This window comes from Halichoerus grypus, chromosome 2, assembly GCF_964656455.1.
Source record: "Halichoerus grypus chromosome 2, mHalGry1.hap1.1, whole genome shotgun sequence".
NCBI lineage: Eukaryota > Metazoa > Chordata > Mammalia > Carnivora > Phocidae > Halichoerus > Halichoerus grypus.
In genome coordinates this window covers 90,152,853-90,179,222 of record NC_135713.1, presented here as the reverse complement: position 1 = coordinate 90,179,222, position 26,370 = coordinate 90,152,853, and the positions used below count along the sequence as shown (strand labels likewise).

At 38.7% G+C, this 26,370-nt stretch overlaps 1 long non-coding RNA gene across 1 annotated transcript in view; it reads left to right on the top strand.

Moving 5' to 3' along the window:
- The first annotated feature begins 551 nt into the window (after positions 1 to 551).
- The window catches only part of LOC118519579 (uncharacterized), a 49,557-nt gene continuing 23,738 nt past the window's right edge, over positions 552 to 26,370 (top strand). The window contains exons 1-2 of the long non-coding RNA XR_013445338.1: positions 552 to 799; positions 7,439 to 7,584. This is a non-coding gene — a long non-coding RNA (uncharacterized LOC118519579). The remainder of the gene's footprint in view (positions 800 to 7,438; positions 7,585 to 26,370) is intronic.

Sequence of the window (26,370 nt, the reverse complement as noted above, 5' to 3'; positions counted from 1 at the left end):
TGATCAGGCAGGAGACTAGAACAAAGCCATACACTAGAGATTTAGGGTATCATTTGGTCTGTTAGAAGAAACTGTATCCCAAAATTTTAAAGAGAGAACAACTTATATATATATCAAAAATAAGGTTAACTACTATGAAGGGATAGAATATGACTCTAAAAATGAAAAATAAAAAAGATTTTTAAAAAAAGGGATTGATAAGGTGTTGGTTGAAAAAGGGAAAAAGAATTAAAAAAAAGAAAGAAAAAAAGAAAATTAAAAAAATTAACTTTGAAAGACTAAAGATTCAGGGGGAAAAAAGCCATGAATTCTATGTGCTATATTCCCCTAGTGCTGGCGTTCTGCCATTCAGCTGTTTTCATTGATCAGTAAACTTGGTCCTGGCTGGCTGTTCTTGCTGATCTTCTGGGGGAAAGGCCTGTTGCCGTGGTTCCCAAATGTCTTTGCCGGAGGTGGAATTGCCCCGCCTTTGCCGGGGTCTGGCTAAGTAATCTGCTCGGGTTTGCTCTCGGGAGCTTTTGTTCCCTGCAAGCTTTCCGTACAGCTTTGGAGGACGAGAGTAAAAATGGCAGCCTCCCAATCTCGGCCAGAGGAGACGGGACCTTGGGGCCTGACTCCTCAGTGTGCCCCCAGAGAAAAGCAGTCAGTCACTCCCGTCTCCCCGGTCTCCGGCCGCACTCCATGCTCACCCGGCCTGTGACTGAGCATTTCTATCTCTGGCACCCGACTTGTTGTGGAGTCTCCAAACCCAGCAGATCCCTGCGGTGCACTCCCGCACCGCTCCTCCTGGGGGAGGAAGGTGAGTCTCCCCGGATCTGCTGCTTGTTGGGTCCCTGCTGGAAGAGCAGTGGCCTGACTGTGCCGTGGATCACGGTTTATGGCAACCCCGAGCTGAGAGCCTGCTCCTTGGCTCTGTCTCTGCAGCTGGCTTCCCTGCTCCGATACCTGGGAGTTCTGCTGCACTCAGGCATGCCTGGCCTTTCTGTGACCCCGACAGTCCTGAGACCGCACTGTCCCAGCGAGGGTTCCATCACCTGCTTAGCCACTGGAGTGACGTCCCTCAGCAGAGCCGACTTCTAAAAGTTCCAATTTTGTGCTCTGCTGCTCTATCACTTGCCAGTAGGGGCTGAAAGAGGCCCCCTCCCCCGCGGTCTATCTTCTGGAATATCATCTCGGTTTCACTTCTCTGCACGTCCTACCTTCCAGACAGTGGTCACTTTTCTGTTCAGAGAGTTGTTGCTATTCTTTTCTTCGATCTCCTGTTGAGTTCGTAGGTGTTCAGAATGGTTTGATCCCTATCCAGCTGAATTCCTGAGACCAGACGAAATCCAGGTCTTCTACTTCTCCACCATCTTGCTCCTCCCTTCTGTTTTGTTTCTTAAATTCCACATAAGAGTGAAATGATACGGTATTTGTCTTTCTCTGAGTGGCTCATTTTGCTTAACATACTCTCTAGATCTGTCCATTTTGTTGCAAATAGCAAGATTTCATTCTTTTTTATTAGGTGTATGAGGTGGTATCTTTATCCTATTGTGGACGCTTGGGTTGCTTCTGTAATTTGGCTATTGTAAGTAATGCTACAGTAAACATCGGGGTGCATATATCCTTTTGCATTGGTATTTTCATATGCTTTGGGTAAATACCCAGCAGTGTGATTACTAGATCACAGAGTAGTTCTATTTTTAACTTTTGGAGGAACCTCCATACTGTCTTCCACAGTGGCTGCACTAGGTTCCAGTCCCCCAACAGTGCATGATAGTTCTTTTTTTCCACATCCTCGCCAACACTTGCTGTATCTAGATTAAGTCCTGATTTCTAATCTGCATTAGTATAAAACAAAAACAAAAAATTGTGTTGACAATAATTCCTTTCAGGGAGGGCACTGAAGTTCTTCAGAAAAAAATTCACAGACACTTGAAGTTAAAGGTACAAGTAAGACTGTTCTTCAAACTGTTTCACCAGACAAAGTGGAAAAATTTCCTGGTCCTATCAGAGAGGTATAGAAAGGAATGGAATTAAAGACTGATGAAAGGAGAGGAGAAAAAAAGAGATGACACAAAGCTGCTACTCCACAGTGAGACCCAATTCCCCTAAGATCTTCAATGAATGTATTCACTTGTTTGTTTACTTATTAAAACAGGTGCTAAGGGGGTGCCAGAGTGGCTCAGTAGGTTAAGCATCTGCCTTCGGCTCAAGTCATGATTCCAGGGTCCTGGGATCGAGCCCCGCGTTGGGCTCCTGCTCGGCTGGAAGCCTGCTTCCCCTTCTCCCACTCCCCCTGCTTGTGTTCCTCTCTCCCTGTGTCTCTCTCTCTGTCAAATAAATAAATAAAATCTTAAAAAAAAAAAAAATAACAGGTGCTAAGGACTGTAGGCTTTCATAGAGAGGTGAAATGGGAACATTCCTCAATATGCATAAAAGCCATATACAAAGAGCCTACAGCAAATATCATTCTTAACAGGGAAAAACTGAGAGCTTTTCCCTAAAGTCAGGAACACAACAGGAATGTCCACTGTCACCACTGTTGTTCAGCATAGTACATTTTCCTAGTCTCAGCAATCAGACAACAAAAAGAAATAAAAGACATCCAAATCAGCAAAGAAGTCAAACTCTCACTCTTTGCAGATGACATGATACTCTATGTGGAAAACCCAAAAGACTCCACCCCAAAATTGCTAGAACTCATACAGGAATTCAGCAAACTGGCAGGATATAAAATCAATGCACAGAAATCAGTTACATTTCTATTCACTAACAATGAGATGGAAGAAAGAGAAATTAAGGAGTCGATTCCATTTGCAATTGCACCCAAAACCATAAGATACCTAGGAATAAACCTAACCAAAGAGGCAAAGAATCTGTACTCAGAAAACTGTAGAATACTCATGAAAGAAATTGAGGAAGACACAAAGAAATGGAAAAACATTCCATGCTCATGGATTGGAAGAACAAATATTGTTAAAATGTCTATACTACCCAAAGCAATCTATACTCAGTACAATCCCTATCAAAATACCATCAGCTTTTTTCACAGAGCTGGGACAAATAATCCTAAAATTTGTGTGGAACCAGAAAAGACCCCGAATAGCCAAAGGAATGTTGAAAAAGAAAACCAAACTGGTGGCATCACAATTCCAGACTTCAAGCTCTATTACAAAGCTGTAATTATCAAGACAGTATAGTACTGGCACAAAAACAGACACATAGATCACTATAAAAAAATAGAGAATCAGAAATAGACCCTCAATTTTATGATCAACTAAATCCATCAAAATCCTAGAGGAGAAGACAGGCAGCAACCTCTTTGACCTTGGCTTCAGCAACTTTTTGCTCGACACATCTCCAAAGGCAAGGAAAACAAAGGCAAAAATGAACTACTGGGACTTCCTCAAGATAAAAAGTTTTTCACAGCAAAAGAAACAGTCAAAAATCAAAGACAACCTACAGAATGGGAGAAGATATTTGCAAATGTCTTGTCAGATAAAGGGCTAGTATCCAAAATCTATAAAGAACTTATCAAACGCAACGCCCAAAGAACAAAGAATCCAGTCAAGAAATGGGCAGAAAACATGAACAGACATTTCTCCAAAGACATACAAATGGCCAACAGACACATGAAAAAAATGTTCTACATCGCTCAGCATCAGGGAAATGCTAATCAAAACCACAATGAGATACCACCTCACACTTGTCAGAACAGCTAAAATTAACAAGTCAGGAAATGACAGATGTTGGTGAGGATGTGGACAAAGGGGAACCTTCTTACTCTATTGGTGGGAATGCAAGCTGGTACAGCCACTCTGGAAAACAGTATGGAAGGTTCCTCAAAAAAGTAAAAATAGAGCTACCCTATAACCCAGCAATTGCACTACTAGGTATTTATCCCAAAGATACAAATGTAGTGATCCGAAAGGGCACCTGCACCCCAGTGTTTATAGCAGCAATGTCCACAATAGCCAAAGTTTGGAAAGAGCCCAGATGTCCATGGACAGATGAATAGATAAAAAAGATACAGTATATATATATACACACAATGGAATAATATTACTCAACAATCAAAAACTTGCCATTTACAACAATATGGATGGAACTAGAGGGTGTATGCTAAGTGAAATAAGTCAATCAGAGAAAGACAAATACCATATGATTTCACTCATATGTGGAACTTAGGAAACAAAACAGAAGAGCATAAGAGAAGGGGGGAAATATAAAACAAGACAAAATCAGAGGAGACAAACCATAAAGAGACTCTTAATCATAGGAAACAAACTGAGGGTTGCTGGAGGGGAGGAGGGCTGGGGGGATGAGGTAACTGGGTGATGGACATTAAGGAGGGCACATGAGGTAATGAGCACTGGGTGTTATATACCACTGATGAATCACAGACCTGTACCTCTGAAACTAATAATACACTATATGTTAATTGAATTTAAATAAAGAAAAAAAAAACAGGTGATAAGGACTGTAGGCTTTCATAGAGAGGTGAAGTGGACAGAAAGAAGAGAAAGTAAAGTGTAAATTTTAGGAGATTTGAGTCAAGTTTTACCAATACTTCAGGAGGAAAAAGGGCCCCAAATGGAGATGTGTTACATAAGGTTTTTCCAGACTTTTCTGGACATAGCACAGTGAGATTCGCAAGCATAATAGTCTCATATGTGGAAAACTATCTCTGAGAGACAATATTCATTGCTGTTTGCCTTAGATCCTTAGATGAAAAGTGTATTAACCTTTTTTACTAAATATTTTTATATCATAGTCTTATCTCTTATGCCTATAATTCTGAGTATCCTTCTCATAGCTGAGTTGGCTATGGACAAATAGAGGTATTCCATGTAACTTTTTATGTACAGGTTTCAAAATAATGTACCTCTCTCAAAAGGTTTAATATTTCCCAAGAATTATGTATCTTAAAGGTATGAAGATGAAGTAAATAATAAATTGTCTGTATGCTATTACCACATGATAGTCTTACTTTAGCTGATAAAATAGAAGTATGTTTCACACTTTTTGATTCAAATGGGAAAATTAGTCTTGAATTAGTCATATTATTCAAAGTGACCAGGAATGCTTCTTTGGCATAGATGATGATTTAAAGAAACTGAGAAAAGTGTCATAGAGTAGCTGGCATAAGATACAGAACTTGAATGATGGGACTGCAATAGGCAGAAATGAGAAGGTATCGTTTCAGAAAGAGGGAAGGAAGACATGAAGACAAGAAATCAGAGTATGTTTGGTGAAGAGCCTATGGTTCCATTCATCTGAAGGGTGAGGTACAGAAGTCAGCTTTAGGAGCCAGCTCTTGGCATAAGTGTTGATGTTCTCATGATGGAACACTGGTCAGGTTCTTCAATGAGTTTTTTATGCAGTGGGCATTGATAAGTGGAAACCAAAAAGGGAGAACTAGAGGATGACAAGTGTTGACTACTCTGGCAAATGGGCATGATTGGGACCAAAATTATTATTATTTTTTAAGATTTTATTTATTATTTGACAGAGAGCACAAGTAGGGGGAGCAGCAGAGGGAGAGGGAGAAGCAGACTCCCCGCTGAGCGGGGAGCCCAATGTGGGGCTTGATCCCAGGACTCTGGGATCATGACCTGAGCCGAAGGCAGACACTTAACAACTGAGCCACCCAGGTGCCTCATGGGGACCAAAATTATTGATGTATGACTGTTGCCAGTCATCCCCATCCACTTACTTGCTCTGACAATTTTATACATTTCTTCCTTCTCTCCACCTGTGTAGGAGGGACTTGCCTTGTTAGCTCCATTTTTTGGTTCTCACAGTCAAGAATGAAAAATGAAAAGATGTTCAATATCACTCATCATCAGAGAAGTACAAATAAAAACCTTGATGAGATACCACCTCATACCTGTCAGAAGGGCTAAAATTAACAACACAGGAAACAACACATGTTGGCAAGGATGCAGAGAAAGGGGGACCCTCTTGCACTGTTGGTGGGAATGCAAACTGATGCAGCCACTCTGGAAAATAGTATGGAGGTTCCTCAAAAAGTTAAAGATAGAAATACCCTATGACCCAGCAATTGCACTACTAGGTATTTACCCAAAGGATACAAAAATACAGATTTGAAGGGGTACATGCACCCTGATGTTTATAGCAACATTATCAACAATAACCAAATTATGGAAAGAACCCAAATGTCCATCGACTGATGAATAGATAAGGAAGAGGTGGTGTGTGTGTGTGTGTGTACACACACACACACACACACACACACACACACACAATGGAATATTACTCAGTCGTGAAAAAGAATGAAATCTTGCCATTTGCAATGGTGTGGATGGAGCTAGAATGTATAATGCTAAGTGAAATAAGTCAGTCAGAGAAAGACAGATACTGTATGATTTCACTCATATGTGGAACTTAAGAAATGCAATGGATGAATATAGGGGGAAAAAGGGAGAGAGACAAACCATAAAACAGACTCTTTAAACTATAGAGTACAAACTGAGGGTTGCTGGAGGGGAGGTTGGTGGGGGGTTGGGTTAAATTGGTAATGGAAATTAAGGAGGGCACTTCTTGAGATAAAGCACTAGGTGTTGTATGTAAGTGATCAATTACTAAATTCTATTCCTGAAACCAATATTACACTATATTTAAATACAAAATTGAAACAAAAAGAAGAAGAAAAGGAATGAAAAATAGACAAAAAAATACAAAAAGGCAGAAAGCCTGTGCCATTGTTATTAGAATGTCATGGAATGAAATAAGCTTCAGAAAAACCCAATACATCAGCTGAAAAACAGTTTTCTTTCTTTCTTTCTCTTTTCTTTCTTTCTCTTTTCTTTCCTTCCTTCCTTCCTTCTTTCCTTCCTTCCTTCCTTTTATAAATCCATAACAAAGTTAGATAATCAGAACCAGAAATTTAAGGAAATATTCCCTGTAGGGAGTAACTCAGTGCCATTGTAATTTAGACATAAGTATAAATTATATTAATTGATTAGTGGGATCGGTTTATGGTAGAAATAAATGATAAACTAGGGGGATTTTGCTTAATTAGACAAGGACTAGGGAGACTTTTAGGACTCCTGAACAAGGTGGTGATGTGATTGGTATTCTTCTCTAGGAAGAATCATCTAATAGCTTTATTTATATAAAGGAGAGAGGAAAAAAATAGAAGACAAGTGAAATCAGATAAGAGATATTACAGTATGCCAGGTGAAAGATAATGAGAGGTGTACTAAAAGGTGAGAGTGAGGATAGATAAGAGAAGATGCCAAGGTATTTGGAAGCAGAATCAACAGAACCATTATGAGAAGCAAAGGAAAAGAGTTGACAATTTGATGTTTGAGGTCTCGAGAACAGAAAGAATGGAAGTGCCATTAACAGAAGAGGGGATGCCAGAGGAAGAGTTGACTTCAGGGTAGAAATAGTAAGTTCCAATTTCACATGAGGTGTTTTTGATATGCAGGTGTAACATCTGGGTTGTCACGTGGACAACTGGAAATGTAAGCTCTCAGAGGGAAGGTCTGCGTCAGGCCTGCTCACCTTGGTATCTCTGAAGCCCAGCATATAACAGGTGATCAACAAACACAGCTAAATGAATGACAAGTGAATGTAAGTCAATTCAGTTCTCTGAATTCTTATGACATTTTATTGCAATTATTTCCTGCTTCTGTCTCTTTATTTATAGTTTCTGAGTTTTACATATATATCTTGGATCTCCATGGCTACGTACTTGCTATACATTAAGCTGTCAATACATGTTTGTTGAACTGATAAGTTAGGAGATACCAACTCTTAGTTTACAACCCTATTCACCATCCTCATCTCCTTTTCTTTATATTCAAATAAGATATAGCTCACAGAATGTCATTGTAACATAAATAAATAAAAATGCATATCCATAAAATTTATTTTAAAGAAAGCGTGACAGTAGTATATCGTGGGTTTTCCCATTACTTTGGGAGTAACTATAGGTATTTCAACATTTGGCAATTCTGTTTGGGCTAATAGCCTACTTGCAGTTGTCAAAAATTTTATTTCCTTTCAACTATAAAAAGTCTGGAAAAGACCTTTGGGACACAGCTTGGAAATGACTGTTTAAAAGGTAAACATTTTTTTTTTTTTTTAAAGATTTTATTTATTTATTTGACAGAGAGACACAGCGAGAGAGGGAACACAAGCAGGGGGAGTGGGAGAGAGAGAAGCAGACTCCCCGCTGAGCAGGGAGCCCGATGTGGGGCTCGATCCCAGGACCCTGGGATCATGACCTGAGCCGAAGGCAGACGCTTAACGACTGAGCCACCCAGGCGCCCCAAAGGTAAACATTTTTTAAATTTCATGAATGGTTGGAGTTCCCCATACTCAGCAGTTACACGTGACTCACTTTTGTCCCCAGGACAAGCTTTCAGAGCAAATGCAGACTGCCAGACTGAGTGTCTCCCAAGGCTCCTGTGATAACAAGTTCTTCTCAAGGTCCTCTCTCTACCCCTGCAGTGTGCAGGGTCTTTTTAAGGAACACGGCATTTCCATTTTGGGCAAACTTCTCATCCCATATTCTATGTTTGACAATATATGAACGTTGTATATAGACAGTCCCCAATTTATGATGGTTCAACTTAACAAGCTTTTTCCCTTACAGTGGTGTGAAATTGAGGCACATTCAGTGGAAACCATACTTAGAGTTTTGGATTTTGATCTTTTTCCTGGACTAGCAAGATGTGGTGCCATACTCCCGGTGACACTGGGCAGGGGCAGTGAGCTGTGGCTCCCAGTCAGCCACGCGATCACAAGGGTAACAACTGATACACCTACAACCATTCTGTACCCATACAACTATTTTGTTCTTCACTTTTAGTACAGTATTCAATAAACTACATGAGATACCCAACACTTTATTATAAAGTAAACTTTTGTTGGATGATTTTGCCCAACTGGAGGGTACTACAAGTGTTGTAAGCACATTTAAGGGTAGGCTGGGCTAAGCTATGATATTTGGCAGGTTAGGTGTATTAAATGCATTTTTGACTCATGATGTTTTCAATTTACGATGGATTTACCAGCATGTGACCCCATAGTAGGTCGAGGAAGATCTATATAATATATTTACACTGAAAATGTCTCTTTGGTCATTATGGATCATTTACTGGAGCTGTTCTTCCCTCATATGCATGGTTTAATAGTAAAATATAAAATTAAAAATTTTAATCTGCAGCCATTTTTCACCCTTTGGGCTGAGATGTCTTCATAAAAGTTAATTTTTTTTTAGAAAAGGCAAACCTTGAAAACAACATCTGGAGTTGAGTTCAGAAATTAGAACCAGATATGCTTCCTTTTTTTTTTTTTTAAGATTTTATTTATTTATTTGACAGCGAGAGAGGGAACACAGGCAGGGGATGTGGGAGAGGAAGAAGCAGGCTCCCCGTGGATCAGGGAGCCCGATGCGGGGCTGGATCCCAGGACCCTGGGATCATGACCTGAGCCGAAGGCAGATGCTTAACCGACTGAGCCACCCAGGTGCCCCCAGATATGCTTCCTTATCCATATTTCAGTTCACATGATAGCCTGCCAGAATGGAGAAAGGGAAAAGGTTTACTAATTTATTTTTGTTTTGTTTTTGAAGAAATAATGAAAATATTTTAATGCTCAAAGTAGTTATGAGTCTTTTTTTAAATGAAGACTGAATATAGTTATCCCAGAATATGTATAAAGAAATGTTAAAATTAGTATAAATTTTAGATATAGTTAGCATTATTACCATACACGTTCAGAGGATTTACTTAAGGGTTTCCTTAAGTAGCAACAGCCAAATAGTATGAACTGCTAATAGATTGATTCTAAAACCAGTTTTCCAAATAATTTATGTTATATGGGTTTGTAAACAAAAACAGAGAGCATCGTGGATCACCACATCAAAAACTAATGATGTATTTTATGGTGACTAACATAACATAATAAAATAAAATTAAAAAAAAAAAAACAGAGAGAAATTAGCCATTTGATTCGGCCATGTTACAAGCATTAGTACGCATCCCATTCAGAATGCCGTCATAAAAGAGCAAGTAGGGTTTTTGTTTTCTTAAAACTTCAACAGTGATTCATATTATGAAAAGAATAATTAAACATATGCACAGAATATTTTGGGAAGGTGATTAGTAGAATTCTAAGTTGGTATTTACAATTTACCAAGCACTATGGAACCCATTGTGTTTTACATTTACAATAACCTTTAAGAAAACCAAACATGTATTTTTCCATGTAACAGATGATAAAATTGAAATCTGCAAATGTAGTATGTTACATAGTTACTTTCATGAAGCCGATAAGTACTAGAACCTAGAACTTCTGTGTCTTAGATCAGAACTTTTTCTTTTTTTTTTTTTTTTAAATATTTTATTCATTTATTTGACAGAGAGAGACACAGCGAGAGAGGGAACACAAGCAGGGGGAGTGGGAGAGGGAGAAGCAGGCTTCCCGCAGAGCAGGGAGCCCGATGCGGGGCTCGATCCCAGGACCCCGGGATCACGACCTGAGTGGAAGGCAGGCGCCTAACGACTGAGCCACCCAGGCGCCCCAGATCAGAGCTTTTTCTATTATTGCATGTTATTTTTTTTGCATGATGAAAATCCAAAAACCATATCCCTAACTGGCTGGTATTTGGGACCTAGACTGACTGCACTGAATCCTAGAAAAATCTACCTAATGCTAATCTGAAACATTAGCATTAAAAAATAAACATATTAACATTGCACTTGGAGTATCTTTGTAGTAAGGAATCCATTAAATTGGGAACTCATTACTTTGATGGGATATCTTTATTAATGGATTTTTCTAATTGGCTTTGTAAATACGGTTTCATTTTCTACTTTTTCAATTGTTTTACATGTAAATTTCTCCATAATTTTTCCTTTTTAAGGAATTCTACAGTCATAAAAATAAGTCCTTTGTTCATTTAAGTGTTGAAAGAGAATTAAACTATCCAATGAATATACCACATTAATAAGATTTATTTTCAGTTTTTTGAGAGGGTAAGCGAAGACATCTATTAAAATCCGCTCTACATCTCACAAATCAGAAAATTGAAATAGAGTGCTCCTTTTTAAAAAAATATTTTATTTATTTATTTTTAAATCAGAGAGAGAGAGTGAGTACAAGCAGGGGAGCGGCAGGCAGAGGGAGAAGCAGACTCCCCGCTGAGCAAGGAGCCCAATGGGGGGCTCAATCCCAGGACCTCATGACCCGAGCCAAAGGCAGCCGCTTACCTGGCTGAGCCACCCAGGTGTCTAGAGTGCTCCTTTTTTAATGTAGGGTTTTCTAAGTTTCATGGTGGCACAGCCCTTTGGCTATTCTGTTGAGGTCAGTTCCAAAGTCTCATTCTAGTACTAGATTATCAGGTGCTCCCAATAAGCATGAGCCCTGGAACTTTTTTTTCCTTTTTCTAACCCCCTTCCCAATTAATGAATAGTCAATCCGGTCTCTTTATATAGGATTAACAACAACAGTAGCAGTGGCAGCAATAATAACAATAAATGTCTCTCATTGTAACAATTTTGTATTACCAGGTGTGAAAAAGCAGTAGCTGAGATGAGAAAATCACAAAATAATGATAATGCATACTTTATAGTATATACAGTTTGGCTTACTCCTCAAAACCTATGACATAAGAAGTGAAATTTTATTCTTTCCACGCTAAAGAAATAGAATAAGGGCTCAGAGAAGGTAAATAGGGTATGCAAGGTTCCATGGACAGTAAATGGCAGAGTTGTGTTAAGAATCCAGGCATCTCTACGCTACTGCAAATTTGCAGTGGGTTCACTCTACCAGATTCTCTAATTCTGAAGCTGCATTCAGTTTGATTAGCCAGGTGAGACAAGTGTGGGCCAGTCTGGAATTCAAGAGCTCTGAATTCCTGTCTTCACCACATCTAGACTGATTTAGTACTCTCCAGTAGCATGACATCAGAGTTAAGCATGGGCTCTAGAGGCGTCCAGACCTGGCTTTAAGGCCCCAGTCGTCCAATTACTAGCTCAATGAGCTTCAGCAAGCTAGTTTCTCTAGGCCTCAGTTTCCTCATCTGTAAAACAAAGATTGTTATGAAACTTATGTAAGATAACAAATGTAAAATTCTTGGCCACAATAGAGGTGTTGCATAAATCATTGCTCCCAGCATTTCACATTATGCTGATTTCTCTTCTCCCAGGAATGCTCAGCAAATGATAATATGTAGATCAAAGTTTTTTGGAGGAAAGAAAATGAAAAGCAATATAGGTTTCATCACACATAAAATGCTGAACACACATGGAAACCTTTCCTCTGGTCATTTACATTCTACCTCTTGGACACCTTGGAATTTTTGCAAGGTCCTTGAATCCAGATATATATGAAGTAGTTCTTTGAACTGGATAAACAATATGTCTTATATTGTTATATGACTCCATCTTTTTTGTCTCTAGGTTTTCAGTCTCATAACAAATAAATTTAAAACTTACTAAAAAGTTTTACTGAATTCTATTATGAATTTTCTTGATCAACAAATGGTTAGAGTATCACTGGTGTCACAGATGAGGTAGGAAGGCATTGCTTTGTGAAAATATTTGACATCATTGAAAAGGGATAGGAATCAAGGTTAGCTTTCAAACCTCAATCGACTTGAATTTATACACATTTCTAAAATCAGGTCAAATTGATCAAAATCAATTTGATTTTGATTCTTAAAGGTTAGAGGATTCCTTTTTATTTATGGGATGGATCTATTTCCTTGAATGTATCTCAACAACTAAATCAAGATAATGTTTAATTAAATAATCATCATTGGCAATTAATGCCGTGTTTTTTTCTGTCTCCTTTTAATTTTGTTACCATCCAAAAATGTAGGATTGAAATACAGTAGTTACAAATATAAAGGTGAGAAACTTGCTTGTAATTCCAATGGATTCATTAAAAGACACCCCAAAATCTTTATATTAGGTGGTGATGACTTCAACAACGTGCTTATATGCATAAATTCAGAATTTTTCTGTATCATTTAGCATGCCCTCAGTCACAAGCAATAGAAAACTCAAAATGGATGAAACATTGGGGAAATTACTGGCTTGCATACCTGGAAATTCAGTGGTAAGGTAAACTTTGAAGGAGGAATTATCCATTGGTTCTGATTGAATTTCCCTACAGTTCTCTCAGCTCTGTCCCACTCAGGATGTGATCCTTAGAATGGAGCAGGATGGCTTCAGAAGATACAAACCCCACCACAACGAATGACCACAGGCTTGAGGGAAAAAAACAAGAGCTTTCAGAACTTTCTCATAAAAGAGAGAAAACTTCCTGAAATCCCCAGCAAGCTCCCTTTTGTGTGTTTTTGGTTAAAATTGGGTTGCATGCCCACTTGTGTAGCAATGTTTGAGGCAGTAGAGTGGTGGAACTGTGGCCACCCTACGTCAGTTTTCCCTGTGGTACTTGGCTGCATAGTAGGAGGGGGATGAGTAAAACAAAATTGGGATTCTCTTGGGGAGGAGAAGTGGAGAACACATACTTCTGTGGAGACAGCCATCAGTGTCCTCTCCCTCTTCCAATATCTACCCATTCATTTTTCTAAGACAGATTAACTGAATTTTATGATCCTAAAACACAAATACTCCTTCTGATATGCCCTTGTAAGAAAAGTACAAATGTTTTAAGTATTAAATAAATCGGCTGCCGCTATGAAATTTTTACACTGTTGGCAAGCCACCATGTCACATGGCATGGACAAGATTAAACTTTAATGGCTGGGTTAAGTCCAAGTATAGTAAAACAGGCCTGTGCAAATATGTTTCATGCACATATAATGGCGCATATTGCCTCTTAAAAATGTAAACCAAAAGATTGCTTGCAAACTAATGTTAAACAAGAAAAATTAGATTTCTCAGCTTTGGGATAGGCCTGCAGGAGTGGTATGGTATTAAGAGTTCTGTAATGCTAGATATTACTGTGATCTATGGATTGATTTCAGCCAGTGGTCTGTCCAGAATCCAGTAACAAAAAAGAACCTTGCTGGAAATGAGATATTACTGACAAGAAGATTTATATGCAACTGGTAATGTTCACCATGATTTTTAAAAAATGAGAAATTAGGATTTCCAGAGCTGTAATGGATCCAAATGTAGATTTTCTAGAAGTAGTATTTTGGGCCTTGATGACTGCGTCAGAGTAGGAAATATTCATTTTATTTTAGAATTTCTTTTTGTTCACTGCCCTATAATTGTTCTTAAAGTGCTTCCCAATCTTTATCCCAAAGAGGCAATTGGACTTTTCTCTAAAACAATTGTTAGTTTGAAAAATAATCAGTTTTTATTGCAGTTGATTATTTAAATATTTATGCAACAGGCACTGTCTGCTCAGAAAGAATTATAATGAAATGCATAGTTCCTGTGCTTCAAGAATTTAAAATCTATTTGAGGGCGTCAATCCAAAAAATATAAGAAATGATTAGTAAACAATAAAAGATAGCATTTAACTAACCACTACATTGTGACTCAGGGCATATTGATGTAGAGAAGACCAGAGAAGGAAAGTCATGTGCTTCAGAGAAATTGCAGAATCTTTACCGTCACATTAACATCTATTAAACACTCCCCATGTACCCAATATATTTAATGATATATCATTTAATCTCACAACAGCCCTATAAATTCCAATCGTTATCATCAATATTATACAGACAAAGAAATTGAGGCTTAGAGAGATTAACTTGCCCAAAGTTGAAAGGTAGGATTAGGCATTGAGCACATATAGTCAATTCCTACAGTGTCGTTGCTTGGCTACTAAAGTATTCTGCCTTCCTGGCATAAAACGAACCTGAGTACTCTGCAGACTTAGCAGTCCTTAATCAAGGAGGACAAAGAAGGGTATTTTAGGAAGGGGCACCAGCATGAGTGAAAGTATAGTCACCGGAGTGTCCATAGTATGTACTGGGACCCTCAAAGAAACTACCCCAGTTGAGACCAAAGTTTAGACCAGGGCAAAGAGAAAGAAAAGCTTGCACAAATCCAGTGGAGCTGAACCACAGAGATTAATAAAGGCATCGAGGAGTTTTACAAAACAATTGCCCTGTAGAAAGTAACTGCTGAAACTCGTCACCTCTCTTTCTCATCCTCAGCTCTATCTTTAAACTCCAGAGGCCTTGAAATGAATCACTGGAGACCACACAACATCTTTCAGACACGTAGATTAACTCGAAAGTGGAGAAGTGTTCTTCATAGCTAAAAGGTTAATACTTTTCAAATCCTGGGTCAGACGACCCGAGGGAGCAAGCCAGGGACCTTCTGGTGACCTGGAAATCCCGGCCGGCCCCAGGTGCCCTCCCAGGGCTGCTCCTGCACATTCCAAGCATTTTGCAGTCTCCTATCGCCGTGGCAGTTTGAAATGGAACGCAGGCTCCCATGGCGGCACGGCTAAAATTCTCCTTCTAATTTGAAGTGAAAGGAGCTCCAAAATTGAAAGAGTTCATACGTGTGTTTTTATAAATATGTGGATAATCTCTGGGAAAAAAAACATAAAAACTGGTCATTGCCATGGCCTCTGGGAAAGACAGCTGGGTGCTTAGAGGACATTCAAAGAGAGGAGACTTACTTTTCCTTACCAGCCCTTTGTACTTTTTCAATTTAGAAGGCTCTACGCGCTTTGTTATGTACTCGAAAATATGTATATTGCAAATGACTTGACTTCCTAGTGGCCTTTTTGCCTGTCCCATGGTGCATTCAGAGCATAATTGCTAGTTAATCTTTCCCGAAGCACAATTCCCACACACGCTACCTCTAGTCCAAAACCTTTTGAGGTGGCCTATCACTAATAATACCTAATTGACAAGGTTGACAAGAATTGACTTCCTGGTATGATTTATATTTCACACCGCATTTTGAAGTAGGTGACACCTCACAGACAAGTAGGAAAATGGCATGTAGGGAATTTAAAAGGTTTGTCCAGGGCTACACTGCCGACTGGACTGGTAGGACCGTTGAGACTTAAGCCTGGCATACTTGCCCCTTTCTGTGATATAGCACTTCCTCATCCTGCCTCTCACACACTGCTTGTTGAATTACATCAGACTCTTTAGCCGGCCTTTGATCTTTAGCCTCCCTTAGAAGTTTTCTCATACAAATCCCCAACACCTCTCCTTTGTTACAGGTAAACTACTTCAACGCTAGTTCTTGAAATACCTCTCTTTCTAGCCCTGTACCTTTCCTCATGTCCTTTCTTCCCCCTGAGAATGGCTCCCCACTTCATTTATCACCTATGACAATCTTCCGTGGCTAACCACAGATGGTCCTCTTTAGTGCAACTTCCTCTCACTCTCCCAAGATTCCAGTATTTCCCTTCCCAGCACTGTATTTGTACCACGCATAAAACTGCATGTTAATCTTAAATTATGGTTGTATTGGTGTTTGTCCTAACCTGACTGCAAAGCTGTAAACTTTGGAAACAAAGATCATAGCTATCCATGTTCAGATTTTCCAAATATCTAGCAAACTGCTTTTCCCTTATTAAAGGCTCAAAAATATGTGTTTAATTGGGTTTGAGAATTGATTTTCTGGGGCACCAAAGGTGCACTGTAAGGTGAAGTGGACTTTGGAGAGAACCCAGAAACTCATTTTACAGCTGCAATCACAAACTCTCTGAAACACAGATGTATTGTGTTAGCACTGGGCTTGTTTCTTTTTGTGATTTAGTTTTTAATTTGAATTACTTGCCAGCATTTAAAATCAGAAGATTTCATATAAAAATCTGGATTCCTAGGTTTTCCTGAAAATGGGAAAATCTAACAACACTGAGACTGCCCTACCACATGAAAGAGTTGTCTGGAGTTGGTAATACCTGTCCGGTTTTTTTGTTTTTTGGTTTTTTTTTTAAGATTTTATTTATTTATTTGACACAGAGAGAGAGCACATAAGCAAGGGGAGCTGCAAGCAGAGGGAGAAGGAGAAGCAGGCCTCCCCGCTGAGCAGGGAGCCCAATGCAGGGCTCGATCCCAGAATCCTAGGATCATGACCTGAGCTCAAGGCAGCTGCTTAACCAACTGAGCCAGCCAGGCGCCCCCCACACCTGTCCATTTTTAATGAGGTCCAGGCTGCCTGGTGAGCCACCACTCACTGCTGTCCTACACCTGGCTGGCTATGCTGATTCGTAATACCTGTTGGATGCCATATATTTACATTTGCAATTCCTCCTAGAAATGTTGATCCTTTTTCTTTCAGAAAAAAGCTCCCCAAGATTCATCTCCTCTTCCCAGAGCTCTATGCCCTGTTTAACAATGGCCTGGTGAAAGCAATTTTCTCAGTCATCCTTGAAAGAGTAATTCACCCTCTTCATGCAGGAAACCTCACGCAGAAGTTAAGCCAATTGTTACATTCAGGAATGTTAATGGAAATACAGGGAAATTCTATACACAGGGAAAAAAACTCATTTGAACCACAGGATTTCACGTTGAGACATTGCCAGTGAAGTTACCTACTAGGGTCACACAAGTAGGGAGACCCCTCATAGACCCCTCATCCTCATAGACTACAATGAAGGTGACAGAATTGCATGGCCCGAAGGACGCTAAAGAAGGACAATCCAGTGCTTTAATTATTTCTGTGACATTCCTACCAAGTTCCTTTCTAAAACCTTCAGCTCTCTGATGAGGGCAAGCCGTTTTAATTTTCACAATGTGTGCTGCACAAGCATTCTCTCTCATGTGTAAGGAAAGATGATTTACTGTCACTTTCCCTCATTGGTCCTTCATTTTCCCTCTGGAATAACAATAATCACGTGGAGACTTTTTAATATATAAAGACCATGATCATGTTACCTCAAAGTCTTCCATTCTTCAGGTGAAATACCTATGGTTTCTGGTTAGTAGTGCCCTCATAACTGGTTTGTTAAGTCTTCTCTGGTTTGTTACATTCCATCAAGATTTTTGGCACCCCAAACTAGACATAGCATTACAGGTATTGTCTGGTCCAACAAGGTATAGCGGAAATGTATTGAATCACTTCATTACTATAACTTTATTTATGCAGCCTCAAAGCTTAATTAGTTTTTTTGGCAGCTATAAGTCTCTGTTGACTCACATTATGATTGCAGTCAACTGGAACCCTCCAAGTTCTGTTCAAGCTCATCTTCCTCATCATGTGCTTCCATAGTTGGATTTTTAGGCTTCATATTTATCCCTGTTAAACCTCATCGTGTTTATATTGGCCTATTATTTCAACTGTCGAAGTCTTTTGGGATTGGATTTGCGAAATCTCCCTTCTTGATTTCTGCCTCTGCAAATTTAATGTGTGTGTAGTTAAATCTTTCCTCCAGGCCACTAGAAAACAAGCAGAATGGGAAAAGACCTGACTTAAGTTCTCCCTCATGGTTTCCAGATTAAAGCTGGCCCCTCAAAATTTCTTTAAAGAGTAGTCATTTACTTGTCACTGATCTACCTTACTCCTGTGTTAGTTGTCTCATCTTGTCTTCAAGTTCCTGTGAAGAAAGCATTGGATTTCTCACATGCACGTATATACACACAAATAGGCATTTTCTTTGGGAGAGGACTCATAGCTTCCACTGGGTTTTCAGAAAGTTTCCTGACATAAAAAAAGATAAAGACCACTGATTTAGTAAATTATTCTGATATACAATACATAAAAATAATTCTGCTTTTTAAATCTTTAGTGATCCTTACTAATTGAGTGCCTATTATATGCCAGGAATGCTCTAGATATTGAGGATACAGTTATGAACAAAATAGACCAAGACTCTGTCCTCATGGTGTTTACATTCTAATAAAGGGAGAACGCTAGACTACAATGACTGAGATTAATAAAGAAATAGATAATATTTTTAATAGTGGGAAGTGCTAGGGAACAAAAATAAAGCAGAGCAGGGAAATATGAAGTAATCGGTGAGAAGACTGTCTCCCTGGGAAGATGACATTTGTGTAAAGACCTATAACAACAGAGGTAACTTGGTGGGTAGAGATCTCTATCAGGTAGAGATAACAGCAAGTTCAAGGCACCTGGATGGCAAGATTGTTAGCCTCCCCCAGAAACAGCAAGACTATGACAGAATAAACCAAAGGCAAGTAGGTGGAGATGTGTTAAGGGACGAGTATGAATAGGGAAGCCAAAATGGCTCTCTAGCCAGGGGTGGCGGAAGGGCGGCCTCCTCAAAGTGTATTTAGAAATGTTGCGGTAAGATATTCTTTGGTTGTCACAATGACTCTGGGACTCTACTGGCACTTAGGGAGAGCAGAGATAACAAAGATTTTGTAATCTCCAAGACATTTTGTAAAGTGAAAAACTGTTTTGCACGAAATGCCAACATCATCCTCATTCAGAGACCATTTAGCCATTTATATAAACTTTGGATTTTCCTCTGAATGAGGTGAGAAGCCAGTGGAGACCTCAGTGCAGAAGAGTGAATGGTCCAACTTATATTTAGTAAGTCTCAGCCTTGCCGTTGTGCTGGAGGGGAAGGAGACCAAGGCAAGGCACAGAGACCAGTTAAGAAGCTGTCACAATGATTAAGGCAGGAGATGATGATAGCTGGACAGGTTGGCAGGACGGAGAAGATGATAACTAGCTGGATTCTGAATAAATACTTCAGATAGAGCCAGTAGGTATTGCTGATGCATTAGAGCAGAGTGCTAGAGAAAGAGAGGAGTAGAGGATGAATCCAAGATTTTAGGCCTGGTCAATATCTGTCATTTGGAAAGAGAATTGTCATTTGTGGTTGTGATGGGAAACACAGGGGGAAAACAATTTTGGTTGAAGGCAGAGGGATTAGGAAGACTGCATCAGATGCCACTTAGGTTGTTAGTTGTGTGTAATGTATATAAGGATATGTATGCAAGTATGTAGGGGTGCGGAATGTATGCGGATATAGTTACAGAGAGATGAAGATATGGATATTAGTATTCTCATGGACAAAATATAGAGATAGAGATACAGAAATGTAGAAAGAAATCTAAAAGAGATCAGAAATGTTAAATTAGCTATCTCTAGTTTTTGAGTTCATTGATTTTTCTCTTATGTGCTTCCTAACTTATTTATATTAAACATGTCTTAATATTATGAAATGGAAAAATATTTCATATCTACAACATTACTTTCTAAAGCTCACTTGTGACAGAGCTCTGATTTGATTTCTCTTCTTATAGACTCTCTGTTCTCTCTCCAACTGCTTACTCATCAGCTACCAATGGACTCGCCACTTATGGATGCCACTTTTAGGGATTTTGAATCTCAGCTTCACTCACTCTACTGTGGTCATTATAACCATGCAATACATTTCCAGACCCTCAGGATTTTCATTCCAAGGAGAAATGGCAGAATTGTTAGCAGCTGGATCCTCTTTGAAAGAGCAAGCCACACATATTTACTGAGGCTTTGGGGGATTGTAGGAGGAGAGAAACAATTGTCACTTGGGTCCCCTTTCCTGGCAGCACCTCAAAGGTTACCAAGTGAGAATAGCAGTGCCCAGCTGCCCTGAAAAGCCAAAGAAAGAGTGAAATTTAAAACTTGAATTGCCTCTCTCTTCTCATTATGTATTATTTGTCAATCATGGATAAAAAGTGGTTTTTGCCCTCCAGCTGCTAGCCCTGGGGTGCATATATCACTCAGTGGTGCCACTTTCCTGGGGAACATTGCAAGAAAAAAAATCAGTGATTGCACCTTTCTTTCTTTTTCTCATTTTTTTCCCCATTTTTAACCCAGTGGCTTAAACAAAGAAGGCAAATCTCTTTGGGGGAAAAAAAATGTATACTTTGGTTTTTATGGTGATAGACATCTTAGATATTGAAATAAGGTATATTAGAACACATATGAGGAAATTTTTCCCTCTTTCCTATTGGAACCAAAATGTCTGAAATTTAATGGATTGTTGCAACCTGTGGAAGGGGGGATATTCTATTCCTTTGTACTGGGTCTTGGAAATGAACAATAAAACGCACATTACCACTCCATATGAAATGCAGACCTTTAAAAATAGATTCATTTTGATGCCTGCCTTTCAAACTTATTTTACAATATCAAAACACATTGCCTTCACTTGTGCATTTTATTCATGTGACATAGAAAGTGCTTTTTAAGTTTCTTTGAGCACCATTTTAGGACCTAAGTAACTTTTCATGTTACTATGAAGGGAAGCGAAGACAGAGAGCTCAGGTGTGTTTTAAGTTGTTGTAATAAATACACATTAAACCATATTACACATGACTTTCTGTCTAATGCTTCTAAACAAAGCACCAAAGCATCACCTCAGCTAATCAAGCGTATTCAAATAGGAATCACTTTAGCATCTATTTGGTTTTAAAGTTTGCATCTTTAGTTTTTATAAAGGAGAAAAGTCCCAATAGAGGCAATGCTGAACTTTCTTAAGATTTGTTTCAGCGGGGCGCCTGGGTGGCTCAGTCGGTTAAGCGCCTGCCTTCGGCTCAGGTCATGATCCCAGGCTCCTGGGATCGAGCCCCACATCGGGCTCCCTGCTCAGCGGAGAGCCTGCTTCTCCCTTTCCCTCTGCCTGCCACTCTGCCTACTTGTGCTATCTCTCTGTCAAATAAATAAATTTTTAAAAAAATCTTTAAAAAAAAAAAAGATTTGTTTCAGCAAAAAAGTGCACTAAAAGCATTAGTCGTCACAGCTTTTATTCTTTTGTAAGTTAAATACTACTCACAATTCAGAATTGTGATAAATGGATCCATTGTACAGGTGAATCAAAATGCTAACATAATTGATAATCTGCAATAAAACATCCCGTTCAGTAAGATGAGGCGTTTTCTCTTTTTTTTTTTTCCGTAATTCTGTCTAGGAACAGAAGTTGATGCCAACTGGAAAAATCCAGTAATGGGAGCCCAGACAAGTCAAACTTCTCCTTTCATCCTCTGATTTACATGGAAATATGGGGTGATAGCATCTGTCATAAATTTTATAGAACATAGGTTTGGACAGTGAGGGTAGTGCAATAGTTCGAGCCCACCTATTTCTTCAAGCTTCTTATTTTCTGTGGGCAGGATAGGCACCCTGCAGTAAGCTCAGGATCAAATGGAAATAAAACCACTGAGAGAGAGCTGGTGGAAGGCACTGAGCCGGCCAGGCTTACGGCTAAAACTGTTCAATGCCCTGGCATTTCATATGGTTTCCATCTGAAGCCACAAAGGACTGGGGCATGCCAGTCTGACCTATGGATGCATGTTTGCAGGCCACCACATCGGCTGGTTCTGATTTATGCCTGACTTTCTCCAGGCTCCCTAGAAGTGAACTTCATACAAGTTCAGTGTTCTTAACCAAACCTGAAATTCCAGAAGTCTTGTCTGGGAGTCAGTTTCAAAATGAGGACATGTCTTTCCAAGGTCCATGTTTCCAACTATTGTTAATTATTTGGCCCTGGAATCTATCATGTTTAATGTTGTACATTCCTGAATAACTAGATAATGTAAGAGAATGGGAACTTAGAGAACCAGCATCATCAGAGTGGGTTGGTTGTAGGACACCTAAATTTCAAAGTCTGCCTCATACAAGAGCTTCCAAATAAATGAGGATTCTATGGTGGTCCTTGGCAATAAGCACCTATTAGCTGCTTTTGACACTCTTCTTTTCTCTTTGTATCTCCTCACCTTCCCCAACCTACCCAACAGACCTGAAATGAGAAGTCAGCCAAACTGAACGCTTCTCTTGCTTGTTGTTGCTCTCTGAGCTCCCAACTTTAGCCTTTTTTTTTTTTTCTTTCTGTCCTTCACCTAGGATATCCTTTTCCTTTTGCCAGTTGTTCATAACCTCACTAATCATAAGGCCCCATTTATAGCCTCTTCATCCATGGAGCTTTTCCTGACCCTGTCAACTGGAAGTAATTCCTCCTTTAACTGAACTTCCATAATCCTGTTGAGTGACATCTTCACAATCATGTTATACATATGTTATCACCCATGCTCGACCATAAGATGCTTGAGGGCAGAACTAATTCATCTTTCTATCACTCAATTGTTAGAAAGATGATAGAGTCACTCAAATAATATTTGTTGAAAGAATAATGAATGAATGAATGTAAACTGACAGGAGCACTTGAACATAACCTCTAAGTACTATTACAGAGGCCGAAGTGAAAGAAAGCAGTTAAAAGGGAAAGAAACTTCCAGGGCTTTTACTGCTCTTGTGTACTGTCTACTTAATGCCAATCTCCCCACCACTGTGAGCCCCAGAAAGGCAAGCATCTCGTTGTCCTCATCCCCTGTGACATCCCCAGCCTCCTAGTATGGTAACTTGCACATAATACACAATAAATACTTGTTGGATGAATAATATATTTTAAAAAGCAAGGACTCTGTATACAATGTAATTCTTTGGGCAAAAAAGGGAAATTTTAGAGATATCAAAAGGAGAAGATAAGATAAATAAAACCAAAAAAACCTAAATAATTTTAAGGCAAATCACTAAAAATGGTCTCTCAGTTTCTACTTGTGTGACCTTGTCTGAGCCTCCTTGTGCTTTGAGTTCTCCTATATAATGTCAAGTTGATGAGACAGCCACAAGTGATAATCTGTGTAAACTTAACCACTGTCTCATTAGCCCAGACAGATTATAAAAACTGATACTGGCTCTTGAGGGTATCAAGTAGCTCCTAAGCTCGATAAGATCCAAGCCTTTGGAGGAGAGATTAGCATCAGACCCAGTGGAGATTTTTAATCACATCAAAACAGGATAACATGTTATCTGAGAGAAGATTAATCCTCACTTCTAGACTATGTTATTTATGCAACTTGACACGCGAGAATTCTTTTAAATAGTTATCTGGTCCATTTCATTTCGTAGGCTTTATTGCCTTGACATCTAAATATATTTATGAGTATTCAAATGGTTTTTGATTAAAAGAGCTAACAATTTTATAATTATTTCTTTTTTCATAAAACAAGTAATATAATCAAATACCTAAAGAAAGCATATTAATATCATTTTTCCAACTAGAACTCTGGGTTTAAAACACCAGGTACTCAAAGCTGACAACAGAAACAAATTTATGTAATTCTGCACTTACAATTTAAAATTAGCTGGAAGAGATCTGCAGAAAATTGCATAGCAGCCTGTGCTTATTCATAAAGGGATGAAGAAAGGTTGGTGCACATTTGAAGGAACTTTGTAAAACAAGTAATTGCTTGTTTAAAAATTCCTCACATTTCCAGACAGTTCTTGTGATTTTTGAAGGCATCATATCCTATTTCAAAATATACAAAACTTTATTTATTTATAGAGGTAGCTATTCACCTTTTTCTACAAATGACTTTAAATGGAGTCCTCACTCTTTTATGATTTCATTAGGAGGGGAAGGGGAAGTTTACCTTTATTTAACAAACTTTATATACCTGGTTAATGAAAATAAAAGGTATAAATAAAATTATAAGGAAATAGTTTAAGATCTTATAATACCTCAAATACCTTTAAAAATGTAATAAATATCATGTATACATCAATTACACAGCCAGGATACATTTCTCAACCACTAATATTAAATGAGGCAAGCACAATCAGAAGCTGTTTCAATCCAGTTACATACCAATTATCATTATTACATTATTGCCAAATTAGATCCAGTGAATTACCAGTTATTCTTATTTACTTATTATAAAGAAAGCTAGTCCCAAAAGATTCTTTTTAACCTGGCTTTTTACTGTTTATAATTGTAGTTATAGTAGCAATCAAATTCCTATAAAATCACTTAAAGTATATTAATATCACCCAGTTAAACTAGAGATTTACAACATCAAGCATTAAAAGGTAAGAGTATAAACAAATTCATTTAGTTCTACCACTTATTTTAGTTTAAAATGTTCCATAATTCTGGTATTTTGTGTCTGATGTGCATTCTAGCAAACTACTCATAGGATGAACTCTAATCTCCAAATACAAACTATAATGACTTGTGTAATTGCATTTCTGAGTTGGGTTAGTGCAGTAAAATAGCTTCAGAATTTTGATTAGGAAAGCATTCACTCGATATTTTAGGTAATGTTTAATTTTCCATTTGAAAACACAAAGTGACTATCTCAATAATGAGTTCAAGTTTAATCATAGTTTCCAAACCCATAAAGTGGGGAGTAGTCATTCCCACCTTCTTCCCCACTCTGTATTACATAAGAGAAATTTGAGATTCGGAGAATCTAAGTTCCTCAAGATCGTACACTTGGTAAGAAGAAGACCCAGAGAGCCAGATAGAAGGGATTTGCCTGTAAAAATTAATGGAACATTAGGCATTCCAGTCAACCAGAACCACTAGCTTTCCATTTCCTATTTTTTTTTTTTCCCAAGAATCCTGACTTGCTTTCCTGTGGGTTATCCTAATCTGTTTCTACTTTACTCATATGGTAGCATGTCTTCTATATGGGATCACTTTATTCCAGTCAGGTTTCTGTTTTCCATTAATCTTGGATTTAAGTGTTGGTATCCTTACACAGTTGTTCTTTTCTTTCTTTTTTTTTTTTAAAGACTGTTAGCTAAAGGTCCTGTAAATCTTCCTTCCTTTCAAAGTATGCTGTGCTTGGGAGAAATCCAAAGAGCAGAAATAAAATTCAGCCAATTCAAAAACATATCTTCGGAATAAAATTGCTTTCTGTATTGTCATTTAACAAATATTCACTTGATTCCCACCGTGTATGTGGCAATGACCGAAGAAGTCACCACCTAATATAGATCACCTAGAGTAAGCCAACAGATGACTGCAGTGTACATAGTATGTGTTTAATAAGAAGTAAGAAGTTTTGCTTACCAACCCAAGGGGGTAGGTAACACTGAAGGAGTTAGGGAGATAGAGAAGACAATCAAAATAGCCATTGAAAGATAAAAAGCAATCAGCAAAGAAGGGCAATCCAGGCAGAGAAGAGAGTTGCCCAACCTGGTGTGGCACTTTTAAGCATCTGTCCCCTTCTGGCAGAATGGGATATGTCCCACAGTGTAGAATTTTCCATTGCATGCTCAGTTTTGCTAAACTTTTCTTCTTGAGACACCAGTTTTTAACCAGTTTTGTATGACCCGTCTCCTCCCAGTTGGCTTAATAAGGAAGCCAATTGATCTTACACTTTGACACAAGCAATGGTTTCATCTCTCAGCATATTCATGGAGGATTCCTGAGTTACACCACCCTGGTTCATCCCAAACTCTAGCACCTTCAATGAGCCATAGCTCCTTTAGGCATTTCTCTATCAAGTCTGCTTCATCCTCCTGGGCAGGGCCAGACAACGGTCCCTTGTTCAGGGACAGACAACAGTTGAAAATGGTTGGAAAATATGGAAGTTTGGGAAAAAGCAGCAAATACTAGAGATAGAAAATAAAAACAAGAACAAAACAATAATAAAACTTTATAAGCATTGAGCAGTAACTCTCTGTCAGATACCATGTCAAGTGTTTTTTATAT